Below are 14,348 nucleotides of genomic sequence, written 5' to 3'. Positions count from 1 at the left end.
ATCAACATAGACCCGAACTCCTTCCAGACCTTCAATTATGTGTTCCATCGCTCTATGAAAGATTTCAGATGCAGATATTATCCCGAAAGGCATTCTGAGGAAACAATACCTGCCAAATGGTGTGTTGAAGGTACAGTATTTGGTGCTCTCTTCATCCAGTTTTAGTTGCCAAAATCCTTGTGAGGCATCGAGCTTTGTGAAGTATCTGGCACCTGACATTTCACTGGTGATTTCTTCTCGCTTGGGAATCTGGTAGTGTTCATGTTTTATGTTTGCATTTAAGTCCTTTGGATCCATGCATACTCTTAGATCATTGTTCTTTTTCTTTACACATACCATGGAGTTAACCCAGTCTGTTGGCTCTTCGACTTTCCTGATGACTCCTAGCGTGGTCATTCTGTCCAGTTCTTTCTTGAGCCGGTCACGCAGGGGTGCTGGAACTCTCCGTGGAGCATGTACCACTGGCTGAGCGTCCTCCTTTAGCTGGATCTTGCAAGTGAATGGTAGAACTCCAAATCCTTTGAACACATCCTGGAAATTACTCACTACAGAATCCATCGAGTCATCTGGTCTGCTTATGGCACAGTTTATACGGTAGACTCTCTTGACCAGTTCTAAGTCCTCACAAGCTTTGTCACCTAGTAGTGAATCAAGTCCTTCAGCCACAACAGAAAACATGAGATGATGCACTTTGTCTTTGACTGTCACTTTAAGTCTGCATACACCTAAGCTATCTATTTTCTGTCCATTATAGTCCTTCAGTAGTACTGACTTTTTCTGTATTTTGGGCTTTTCTTTCATATTTTTAATGTTACTCATACTGATTAACTTTGCTTTTGCCCCAGTGTCTAGTTTCAATGTAACTAATGCTCCATTTACCTGCAGTGGCATCATCCATTTGTCCTCTTTTACTGCATTAACTTTATGTTCAGCATTGTCCATTCCTGAGGGCTGCAAATTTTCTGTATCCTTTTCTATATTGTCAATGACACCATTCCTACAAAAAATGTCTCACTTAAATCAGTGTCCTCAATCACATTGACTTGCCCTTTCTTTGTTTTTACTTTTGAAAAGCATTGTTTGGCAAAGTGATTCTTTCCATTACATTTTGTGCACATTTTCCCAAACGCTGGGCATTGTCTTGACTGGTGCTGGTAACCACAGCGTTTACAATTAAAAATTCCATCCTCCGATTGCTTTGCATTTTTGTTCTGCCCATGTTTCTTCCCTTTGTAGGACACAGCACCGACAGCAGCACAGTCACTCATTACAGTCACATCATTATTAATTTCACTGAAAGTCTTTGCGTGCTGTTGAGCTAGCTCACTGGCATGGCATATTTTCACAGCATCCTCCAATGTTAGTTCGGTTTATCTCAACAAACGTTCCCTGACTTTTTTATCATGAATACCAAACACAATCTGGTCACAAATCATGGATGATTTCAGTTCAGAGAAATTACATGTCTGTGCTTTCAGTTTCAGATCGGTCACAAAGCTATCAAAAGTCTCATTTTGCTGCTGTGTCCGTGAATGGAACACGTACCTCTCATAGGTCTCGTTCTTTTTGGGAGAACAATGTGTATCAAACTTCTTTAGCACATTGTCCATTTTTTCTCTGTCCTCCTCTTGATCAAATACAAACGTATTAGATACCTCTATCACCTGCAGGCCTGCAACCGTGAGCAGTAACGCTATTTTCCTTGCGTCTGGCATCGTACCGAACCGATGGCGGCCATGTAGAGTTCGAATTGTTGTTTGAAAGTCCACCAATTGCAGTCAACATTCCCCGTGAGTTTCAAACCCTCCGGTGGCTTCAAATTCTCCATGTCGCGTTTCACAATATTCAGCAGATATTACCAATCCTGGTACCATGTTATGTTCATAAATAAATAGACGTTTTCATTATGAACAGCTAGCTTGAGCTAGTCATTTATTCAGCCATGTGGACTAGTGTACAGGCATCCATCTTGACTACTGCCTTGTGGGTAGCCCCCTACTAAACATACAGCTCCACCTAGTGTACCATTCTAGAATGACATGTTACTGATCATTACACCTAGTAGTTTTCTTACATCACCATGCACCAGTACAAAAGAAACAACATACATGTGGGACGGAAAGCTACCTTTGCATCTAATGCAGGTTCTGTGTGGCAGGATGCTTGGCTGTTCTTGGTAGTCCTTCACCCAATGACTATCCCATAATCTCCCCTTTCCAGAAGGCACACTCCTGCATCACTTGTTCTGTTGCGAAACAATGCCAGTGTATTCTCAAGTCTCAAAGATGGCTTTTGTCTTTCTCCTGCTTAATGAAGTCAAGCAGAAACATCTGGTCCAGCAACCTTCTCAACAGCGGCATCAGTGGAGGATCAGGAGCAGGTCAAGCGCATGTTGACTCAGCCAGAAGACCTGTGGTGACCCGGAGATACCGCATGGGAGGGAGGGGCAATACTGGAGGTGAATATATGCTTAAAGAACCCGACCTTCCTCAAGGTTAAAAAGAGTACATGTAAACCGTGCACCAGTACAAAAAGAAACAACGTACATGTGGTACGGAAAGCTACTGCACCTAACGCAGATTCTGTGTGGCAGGATGCTTGGCTCCACCAGAAAGCGAAGGCGGATAAATCTTCCAATGCCAGTGCTGGCCTCCCACTGACTAAAGGTCAGCCGTCAATCATCGATTTCTAGAAAGCGGGGAGTGTGTTTACTCTCTGCAATGCTTGCTGCAGCATTTCAATTAGTGGGGTTATTCACAGTATAATTGGGGGAGGGAATTCAAGAGCTCAGCTTTAGCCGAACGGCACTCCCAGTTCAATGTTAATATTAATGGGTTGGGGACTGCAGCATCGTCAGTGCAGCACATCGCAGCCAGTGTACAGTTAGGATTCTCAACCCTCTCCTGGCTTTGCTGCCCTGTCCTACTTTTGGTTTGAGTTTTGCGCACGGTTTTTTGGGACCAAGCCTCTAACTCCTCACTAACATCTGCTACTGGCATTAACTGTTACAGTCAACGTGTAGCTTCTACCAGCCGAGTTTTCTTCTGCTTCTTCTTAGGCAGTCCCTCGGAACTGAGGATGACTTGCTTCCACACTAAAAATGAGTTCACAGGTGACTGATGAGTCCAGTGCTGGGACCTACAGTCTCTGTCACAGGTGGGGCAGATGGTGGTTGAAGGGGCGGGCGGGTGGGTGGGGTGCTTGGGTTGATGTGCGCTCCTTCCGCTGTTTGCGCTTGGCTTCCGCTTGCTCCCGGTGAAGAGACTCGAGGAGTTTGCTGCCTTCCCGGATGCTTCTCCTCCACTTTGTGCGGTCTTGGGCCAGGGATTCCCAGGTGTCGGTGGGTATGTTACATTTTTTCAAGGAGGCTTTGAAGGTGTCCTTGAAGCGTTTCCTCTGCCCACCTGGGGCTCCCTTGCTGTGCCGGAGCTCCGAGTAGAGCGTTTGTTTTGCGAGTCTCGTATCGGGCATGCGGATGATGTGGCCCGTCCATAGGAGCTGACCGAGCGTGGTCAAGGCTTCGATGCTGGGGATGTTGGCCTGTTTTAAAAGTTAAATCACAGCGCTTTACATTACAGGCACACCGCTGACTCGCGACATGTGGGGTCCCCCTCAGTTAGTGGCACCATCAGACAGGGGCTTCCTTGTTGGTGTGACTCCGACTGTAGCAGAACCCCTTGTTGTTTCTTGATCTCCTGATCTACTGTCAGCTCTCTACACTCCCTGGTTTCAGTGTTAGCCGCGGCTCAGTGGGTAGCGCTCTTGCCTCTGAGCCAGGTGGTTATGGGTTCAGGCCCCACTCCAGGGATCCGAGCACAAAATCTGGGCCGAGCCTGCAGGGAGGGAGCGCTGCACTGATCGGAGGTTCCGTCTTTTGGATGAGACGCTAAACCAAGGTCCCGTCTGCTCTCTCAGGTGGACGTAAAAGATCCCACGGCACTATTTCGAGGAAGAGCAGGGGAGTTCTCCCCGGTGTCCTGGGACCAATATTTATCCCTTAATCCACATAACAAAAACAGATTATCTGGTCATCATCACATTGCTGTTTGTGGGAGCTTGCTGAGCGCAAATTGGCTACCGTATTTCCCACCTTACAACAGCGGCTACACTTCAAAAAGTACTTCATTGGCTGTAAAGCGCTTTGGGACGTCCGGTGGTCGTGAAAGGCACTATATAAATGCAAGTCTTTCATTAGCAAACACACTGAGCTAGTTCAGAGTGCCAGTACAGTTCACTCACTGTAACATAGCAGCAGTTTCAGGCAGAAGGCCTTCGGCCCATTTAGCTCACCTATCCCTCCATTCTTCCCATGTTGCTTTTCTAATAACCCTATTTCTTAAGGCTAAAGGGATCAAGGGGTATGGGGAGAAGGCAGGGACAGGGTACTGAATTTGGATGATCAGCCATGATCTCATTGAATGGCGGCGCAGGCTCGAGGGGCCGAATGGCCTACTCCTGCTCCTACCTTCTATGTTTCTATGTTTCTATGAAACCTGTCAAAGCAAAGCAGTTGTTGACAAGAACCTGTATCGTTCCTTCTTGAAGCCCATTAAGGTTTCTTGTTCCCCCGCCCATGCCAGTAATCTGCTGTACCTACTCACCAAACTTTTAGTAGGAAAAGAGCTCCACCTGCATTTCTTATTTTATTTGGAGCGACGCACAGGCATGACTCAGCTTCAGTTCAGAGGCCCATGACCTGGGATTTACTTTTTAATTGAAGGTCATCCTCATAATGGAGCAATCCCAATGGGGTGATTCATCATCCTGTATTCCTAGCAGGGAGCTGCGCACTCAGAGAGCATAGGTTGGAGAATCAGGGATACAATCCTGCAGTCCTGTCTCACACTCCCCCCACCCTTCCTGAGCAGTCTGGCTTCTCCCCCCTCCCTCGGCGTGTTGGATGCCACCTCATCCCTTATAAACCAAGCTGTGGCTCTGTGTGTGGAAGATCGGGTCTCTGCCTCCAATGGGCCTAAATGGGAACACAGGGACAAACCACAGCACAGTGAGGCACACAGGTAGGCTGGGCCTCAGTCTCCCACTACCTGCCGCAAAGCAAGGCAGAAGGTTGTGGGTTCAAGCTCCATTCCAGACACTTGAGCACGAGACGCTCGGCAACGCCTCGATTTTAAAATTCTATTTTTTAAATTTTATTTTATTCGTTTATGGGGTGTGGGCATCGCTGGCAAGGCCCAGCATTTATTGCCCATCCCTAATTCCCCTCGAGAAGGTGGTGGTGAGCCGCCTTCTTGAATTGCTGCAGTCCGTGTGGTGAAGGTGCTCCCACAGTGCTGTTAGGGAGAGAGTTCCAGGATTTGGACCCAGCGATGATTAAGGATCGGCCGATATACTTCTAAGTCAGGATGGTGTGTGACTTGGAGGGGAACTTGGAGGTGGTGGTGTTCCCACGCGTCTGCTGCCCTTGTCCTTCTAGGTGGAAGAGGTCGCGGGTTTGGGAGGTGTTTCGCATCCTTGTTTTCAAAGCCCTCCATGGCCTCGCCCCTCCCTATCTCTTGTAACCTCCTCCAGCCCTACAAGCCTCCGAGGTCTCTGCACTCCTCCAATTCTGGACTCTTGCGCATCCCCCGATTTTCATCGCTCCACCATTGGCGGCCGTGCCTTCAGCTGCCTGGGCCCTGAGCTCTGGAATTCCCTCCCTAAACTTCTCCGCCTCCCTCCTCCTTTAAGATGCTCCTTAAAACCTACCTCTTTCCCTCTCCTAATATCTCCTTACATGGCTCGTGTCAAATTTTGTTTGATAACGCTGCTATGAAGCACTTGGGACGCTTTACAACGTTAAAGGTGCTATATAAATGCAAGTCATTGTACATAATCTAGGCTGGCACTTCAGCGCAGTACTGAGGGAGGGTGCTGTACTGCCGGAGGTGCCGACTTTTGGATGAGACCTTAAACCGAGGCCCCGCCTGCCTGTTCAGGTGAAGGTAACAGATCCCGTGGCACTACTCGAAGAAAAGCAGGGGAGTTAGAAACACAGGAACAGGAGCAGGCCATTTATCCACTCGAGCCTGTTCAGTCATTCAGTGGGATCATGGCGGATTTGTGACCTAACTCCATATCCAGTTCTCCTCGTGCCCTGGCCAAATTTCATCCCTCAGCCAACACCATCAAAAACAGAGGATTTCTCCTATTTCTGCTTGTGGGATCTTGCTGTGCACACGTTGGTTGCATTTCCTGACATAACAGCAGTGACTACTGTATGCCCACAATGCCAAATTGAAAAGGAGCAAATGTGCTTTCGTGCAGCCCGAGGTTGTGTACCTTGGTCTGAAAGTTGATGCAAATGGCTTGCAATCAGCGAAGGGAAAGGTTGATGCTGTCATCAATGCTCCAAAGCCACAGAACGTGTCTAGTTAAGATCTTTCCTTGGAATGGTCCAGTACTATACACGTTTCTTACCTGAGTTAGCGACCATGTTAGCTCCATTGCACGAGCTGCTCAAGAAGGATGTCCAGTGGAAGTGGACAAAAGCGCAACAGGAAGCTTACGTCACTTGTAAGAGACGTCTCTCTAGCGATGCTCTACTTTTTCACTATGACACAGAGCGTGAGCTTAAGTTAGCGTGTGATGCTTCTAGCTATGGTGTGGGAGCTGTCAGAAGCCACGAAATGGATGACGGCCAAGAGAAACCAATCGCGTTCGCATCGCGAACCCTCACAAAGAGCGAAAGAAACTACGCACAAATTGAAAAGGAAGCACTCGCCATAGTGTTTGGAATCAAGAAATTCCAACAGTTCCTGATCGGCAGAAAGTTTACCCTGATAACCGATCACATACCGCTCCTAATCTACCATCCCTGCAATGGCCGCATCAAGAATGCAACGTTGGGCAGTGTTGTTGCCACAATATGATTACACGATTGAATATCGCACTTCAAGCAAAACGCAATCGCAGATGCCTTGTCCAGGTTGCCACATGAGGACTCGTGTTGAGAGTGAAGGTGAGATTTTCACGCTAGCTGCAGTTGACAAAGACTTTCCCGTGAATGCAACTGAGATTTCAGATGAGACTCAAAAGGACTCAGTACTGAAAAGAGTGTATGAAAACATCGTGAATGGATGGACCGGTCAGTGTCTGGACACAGAATTGAAACCATTCCATAGCCATCGGACTGAATTGTCTTGTGAGCAAGGCTGTATCAAGTGGGGAAACAGAGTGGTGGTACCTACTTCTTTGAGAGATAGAATTCTGGCCGAACTTCATACTGAACATCAGTATGAAATCAATTGCAAGAAGCTATGTTTGCTGGCCTGGATTGGACAGTGACCTTGAATCACTTGTCAGCAAATACAGCGTTTGCCAAAATTGCAGAAACAAACCATCCAGAACTCCACTACAACCTTGGTTATGGCCAAGTAGACCTGTTCAGCGAGTACATGTAGACTTCTGTGAGAAAGCAAATGATTATTTCCTGGCACTTGTAGATAGTCTCTCAAAGTGGATTGAAGTGAAACTTATAGGTTCAAACAAGTCTGAGATGGAAACAGGATCATCTTTAAGTTCGGAACCAAAACAAAACAGCCAGAAAATTGGTTCAACACCAAAACCTCCGCAAACCTCTTATTAAACTGGATTTGTCCTTCATTTAAAAGAAAAAATCCAGGAGTTTTTGTAATGTGGTACATGTAATGCTGGGAAAGGTGGGACCATAGTTTTGTTGTATTTGAGAGGGGAATATGTAATTTTTTTTAAGGGGAAAGCAGTGTAATGTATTATCACCGGGTTTGTCACATGGTTTCCTATGAGCATGCTCAGTTTGCTCTGGCCTAATAAAGCAAGCACCTTGACTAGCAACTCATCCTGTCTCTGTCCTTCATTTGTTCTACCCACGTATATTACAGCTATAAGTAATTCAGTAGCTGAGAAGCACTCTGGGATGCCCTGAAAACATGGCAGGCACCATATAAAGCTCGATAGCAAAATACTGCGGATGCTGGAAATCCGAAATAACAACAGAAAATGCTGGAAAAACTCAGCAGGCCAGGCAACATTTGCGGAGAGAGAAATAAAGTCAACGTTTCGGGTCAAACCCTTTGTCAAGACTGGAAAAGCACAGGAAATGAAATGGCCCTGAAATTAGGATCGGGAGCTTGCCGCGCCTGCAAGCCTCCGATGTTCACTTACCCAGCGCGCTGACATTTAAATTCTGGCCCGCATTGCATTTCCTCTGACTGGCCCGCTTGAGGTCCTGCTGTGCATGCGTGACCCAGCGGCGTACTTAGTGCGATGAGCCGGCTGGGATCACGTGAGCACAGGGCAACCAATGGGAGGTTGCAAAAGTTCATTCATGAGTTTGACAGTAAGAGCTGTCAAACTCATGAAAACTCCTGGCCCCAAAACACTACTTAAACCTGAAAGAAAATTTAAAAAACATTGCACTACTTAAATGAACCATAAAGAACTCTGAAAAACTATTTTAAACAATAATTTTAAAATTAAAAAAAAAAAATTATATAAAAAATCGGGGCTAAAACTAAACTTACCTTACTGTAAATTCTTTAAAAATAACAAACCTGTGGAAAACAAAATTCTCAATTGTATTAATAGACCACTTACCTGAAAAACTAAGTACTTCCGTGTGGCTTTTCAATGCGTAAAGACCGGAGGCCTTTACACACGTGCAACTCTGAAAAAAAAAGGAATTTCACTGCGCACGCGCTGCCCGTGCAGTCGCGCGCGTTCTGCCTCTTAACCCCTTGGGTCGGAGGACAGGAAATGCTGGTTTTCAGCGCATGCGCTGTGCATGCTGAATACCGGCAATTTCTCCGGGCACACGCGTGAGTACCCCGCCCGTACTCACGCGTTGTGCCCGGAATTACTGGGCCATTAAGAGGTATTCAAAACGAGACGAGATGGTGATAGGACTAGTGGAGAGACAAACCATATAAAGCTTGTTCTTTCTGAAGTCTTGGCTAAACGTTACACAGGAGGAAATGGGTCACCAGTGGCAGCACGGACTCTCCCTGGCAGCGTCACTGCGCTTTACAAAGTGGCGTTCCCTGGAAACTGCACAATGCGATGGCAACAAGGCCACACCTCGCTGGAAGCGGTGCCCCTTTATGACATGCGTCCCTCGGCTATCTGAAGTTCTACATCCTCGTGCAAAAGCCGGGCTTCCTCGTTCAAGGAAGCCTGCAGGAGTTACAGGAAACACCCTGAGGAACCAGGTCTCTGACTCTCCCAGATAATGCATCAAGGAATGACGTCGCTCCTCGCTGACAGCTCCTGGGCCTTTGCCCATTGTTTGGATTATTGTCACTTTCTAAAGACCACACAGTAACGCGATTTAAGCTGCCCCGGCTAATTAGTTTCCCGGCACAGAGCACACACTCTCTTCCTGTTGGGACACACCCCACTTACCCAAGTACACAATGCTTAGGCACAGGTTGGCAAAAGCCAAGGCTTAGGGTCCCTCGGGTGCAGGGCTACAGCTGGAGTTTGACCTGTTAAAGCCACGCAGGCCTAGCCCAGTACACAGCACTGGTAAACTTCTCATTATCACATTGCTCTTCATTGGAGCGCCGTGCGCATTTCCCAGCATCTCAACAGCGGCTCTACGCTTCGAAAAGTACTTCATTGGCTGCAGAGCGCTTTGGGATGTCCCGAGGCCACGGCAGGTGCGATATAAACGCAAGTCTCTGGGCGCGATCTTGCCAGCCCTGGGGAGGCGGGACTGTCGGGAAAATGGCAGAATTTGGGGGCGGGTGCCCAACCCACCCCCATCCCGCCGGGTCCCTTCCCCTTGGAGGTGGGAAGGGGATTACAGCCACTTAACTGCCTGGGACAGGTAGTTAACAGGCAGATAATTGGATTATCCCCATTTTGCCCTCACAAGTGCGGGTTTCCCGAAGGCTCCGAACCCCGCCAGGGTCACCGAGGCGAGCAGTGGGTCTGCGGGGGTCGGCGGGGTGCAAAAGTGCGCTGTGAAGGTAGGTGATGGGTGCAAGTGTGGAGAGGTAAATATGTGAGGTGAGTGGAAAGTGTTAGAAAAAGTTTACTTACCTTTGTCTCTTCCTGCAGGCTTCAAGAGTTGGGTATGTGGAGAGTCTCGCACCTCACCGGCAGAGGTGACAGATGGCCGCTGCATTCTCCAATGCAACAACCATCTAATTTCTGCAAAAGAGGTTTGATGAGGTCTTGAATTCAAGAACTCATCAAACTACAGAGAATGTCAGTGTTTGACAGCTTCACAGAGTTGTCAAATGATGACAATTCATCTGTCAAAATATTTTGACAGATGAAACGTCACATGCTGACATTCTCTGTAACCGGCTTCCCCTTAATTGGCCTGCTGAGCCCGCTGGGCAGGCTTAACAAGGTCAATCAAGGGAAAATAGCGTGGATTGGCCATAAGTTGATGGAGGCGGGACTGAAACCCGACAAGTGGGAGTCCCGCCTCCAAAAGCTCCCCATTGGCAAAATCCAGCCCTTTCTTTCTAGTCCCGTTAGAACCGCCCTACTCATTGGGGCATTGGCTTGTCAGGTTATCTGGCGCCTAGAGGGAAGAATCCCAGCAACCCCCTAGTGACGGGCCTACATCCCCAGGCTCCATTAATGAGCAGAGCCTGGCATTGGGGTCCACCGGGTGAGGCTGCCTGCTGGCAGTGTAGGCTCACCGCGAGGTGTCCCCTGTGGGTTGGAATGTTGCCTGCATTGCTTCCGACTGCAGCATTGGGGTAGACGGTTCTCCCAGTAGTTCATCGTCCCTTTGCTTTCAAACAGCTTTGGCTGCAGCTTCCCCACAGGAATTAGGGGTTGCCTCCGACTGCCCTGCCCCCCCAACGCTCCTGCCATTGGTCGCCCAATACGTCCATCCTCACGGCCACGGCCAATTGGAAAGTGAGCAGCCTCTTTGTTGCCTGATTGGATGAATCTTGACCGTCAGTCAAGCCGGAAGCTAGATAAGCACATGAGGGAGAAAGGAACAGAAGGAATGGGGTTAGATGAAGAAGGGTGGGAGGAGGCTCGTGTGGAGCATAAACACTGGCACGGGCCAGTTGGGCCGAATGGCCTGTTTCTGTGCTGTAAATACAGTGTAATAATCAACCAGCCTTTGCCCCCCACCCCCGCACCCCCATCTCCAATATTTTTATAACTAATGGACAAAAATGTTCAAAGAAAATGAAAAAGACACACAATTGTTTTTTCGCGCCCCGATGATCTATCTCCCGGGTGTTGCTCCCAGCCCTGTGTCCGGAAGATTAATCTTAAATTCCTGGAGTCTCCAGGGCAATCCAGGAGAGTTGGCAACCCTGTGGGAACTAGATGCAAAAGGCCCGCGAGGGACCACAAGTGGCTGAAGGAATAGGCCTCGGTTTCCCATTAAAATCAACACAGTGTGGGGGGGGGGGAGGGGGTCGCAACTGTCAGACGAGAGTCGTGATTTATTCCATCCGGTTGATGCCAGTCCTTACGTGGTTGGTAATCTGCCCTCCTCCATGCAAATATAATTTAATTGCCACTCCCTCACTCGTGCGCCAGTAATTAAATCACAGCTCTTTTTCTGTCCTCTTCACTACAGAGCAGATTAACCAAGCAATCAATGGCTCAGTAATTTTGTGTATGTGTGAAAGTGCTGGGATCTCAGGGCCGCCCAGCCTTGCCCGAACAGGACTCTTGGCAGCTGAGCGGTTGTAATAAGCTTTATGTTGCACTGAATTGAAATGAGTGAGGAATGCAGCGAAGATAGGTAATTCCCTTTACTCACAAGGGTGATATGTGCTTGGCATAATCTCCCAACATGCTGGAGATACACAGTAGTCTGTCAGAATCTATAAAGAGAACATACGGGCGAATGCATTGAGCTGGGAATTCTTACAAGGGGGTCAATGTTTTTTAGTGATGTTGATTGAGGGATAAATATTGGCCCAGGACACCGGGGAGAACTCCCCCCCTGCTCTTCTTCGAAATAGTGCCACGGGATCCTTTCCGTGAGAGGGCAGATGGGGCCTCGGTTTAACGTCTCATCTGAAAGACGGCATCTCCGACAGTGCAGCGCTCCCCTCAGTATTGCACTGGGAGTGTCAGCCTAGATGATGTGCTCAATGCTGGAGAGGGACTCGAACCCTGCAGCCTCCTGAACACAGAGGTGAGCGTGCTATCCACTGGGGTAAAGAGACAACATGATTGGCGAGAATTGAATCTCTATGGATCGCTGGGATTTCTAATTGGCAGTGATTCTGCAACCAATGCCACATTAAAACAGAAATATACAACATGTAATTAATCAAATCCAGGCCCACATTACAATCAAACACATGCCTCAGTTTAAGGGCCTCGGACCATCTGTCTTTCATGGCAGTTTATTCAACCTGGGCCGCTCTGCCGTTGCATATTTAGAAAAAAAAAATTCCTTCAGTAACCCTAAAGCGTTACACAAACTCCATCACAAGTGGAGCAGGTAGAGAACTTCTCGGATGGTGGAGGGGGGTAGGAGAAGGGGTGGACAGGGAGGGGCAGGGAAAGGGGAGGGGAACGGGGCGGGAAAAGGGGAGGGGGAAAGGGGAGGGAAAAGGGAGGGGAAAGGGGAGGGAAAGGGGTGGGGAAAGGGGAGGGGAAAGGGGAGGGAAAGGGGAGGGAAAAGGGGAGGGGAAAGGGGAGGGAAAGGGGAGGGAAAGGGGAGGGAAAAGGGGAGGGAAAGGGGAGGGAAACGGGGGGAAAGGGGAGGGAAAGGGGAGGGAAAAGGGGAGGGAAAGGGGAGGGAAAGGGGAGGGAAAGGGGAGGGAAAAGGGGAGGGAAAGGAGGAAAGGAGAGGGAAAAGGGGAGGGAAAAGGGGAGGGGAAGGGGAAAGGGGAGGGAAAGGCGAGGGAAAGGGGAGGGGAAAGGGGAAAGGAAAGGAAGGGTGTTGTGTATGTACCTTTAAGGGAATAACTGGTCTCAGACTGCAGTACCGGCAGTGACCACCCCTGTATAAAAGGCGCTAGCAGCCTTCTGTAGTTTCAGTTTCCCGATTGTCTCCATTCAGTAAAGACTTGTTATAATCAACTCCTGCAGTCCGTGTCTCAATTATACACGGACATAATATTGGCGACGAGCAGATACGAACTTACCTACAGTCTGCACCACCTCATGGGATCCATTCCTGAAGCGAAGTGAGCAGAGGTCAAGACCAGAAGGAAGAAAGAAGCAGCAGAAACGGGCGTCGACCGTGGGCATCCGCCCCTGAGTCAGCGGAGTTGAAGATTTGCAGGAGAGGCTGTCGAGAGCGGGGCTTGGTTCCTGTCGATGGTGCTTCAGCTAATCGGGCTGGTGGTAGGTAGTACACTGATCCTTCCTGGGCTGCAGCGGTCTGGAACTCGAGTGGGTGGCTTGCAACGGGGCCGAGCAGCGTTGTCGGGAAGAGGAGAGAGAGAGAGGGTGGAGCACACAGGGCGCGGCCGGTGCTACGAAGCCGGGCAGCGTACAGACCCGAGAAGAGGGAGGCAAGAGTCCCACAGGGTTGTTCCATGACGGGAAAATAATAAAATAAAAAATATATATATTAAACGCGCAGAAAGCCGCGAGGAGCTGCAGGTTGTCACGGAAACCGCGGAAAGCAGTGCTAGCAACAGCGGGGAAGAAGGCAAAGCGCGGGAGGCACCATCTTAATCCAGCGGGGAAGAAGGCAAAGCGCGGGAGGCGCCATTTTGTTAAATCGGGGAAGAAGGCAAAGCGCGGGAGGCGCCATTTTAGATTTTCAAGATGCCGAAGACTGGCTATATCACTGCCTTTGATAATACAATAGAAGACTGGACCACGTATGTGGAAAGAGTCGAGGTATATTGCGAGGCAAACGAAATAGCCGATGAGGAAAAGGCACCGGTACTACTAAACTTAATGGGCGCAAGAACGTACGGCCTATTGCGGGACCTGATTACTCCAGCCAAACCGAAGGCGAAGAGTTTTAACGAAATTGTTGCTACCCTACAGGAACACCTAAACCCTGCACCGCTGCTGATAGCAGAAAGATTTAAATTCCACAGGAGAACTCAGCATAAAGATGAGAGCAATGCTGATTACCTTTCGGAACTACGCAAACTATCAAAGCACTGCCAGTTCGGAGCAGGACTGGCAGATACCCTACGGGACAAATTTGTCTGTGGACTCCTGAGTGAAGGAACCCTGAAGAAGTTACTCTCAGAGAAAGAGCTGACGCTAGATAAGGCTTTCAGCGTGGCAGTATCGTACGAAGCAGCAGCCAGGGGAGCTGCGGAAATACAACAAAAGCCACAGGAATGCGGCACCCACGAAATGACATGGGGATTTGCAAAATGTTATCGCTGCGGCAGAACAACCCATGACCAGAATGACTGCTGGTCCAAGGACAAAATATGCAGGCAATGCGGAAAGAT

Source organism: Somniosus microcephalus, chromosome 29, assembly GCF_052327205.1.
Source record: "Somniosus microcephalus isolate GS21.2 chromosome 29, FLI_Smic_1.0, whole genome shotgun sequence".
In the NCBI taxonomy this organism is placed as follows: Eukaryota; Metazoa; Chordata; class Chondrichthyes; order Squaliformes; family Somniosidae; genus Somniosus; species Somniosus microcephalus.
The sequence above is the reverse complement of the archived record's forward strand: the minus strand, read 5'-3'. Positions refer to the sequence as shown.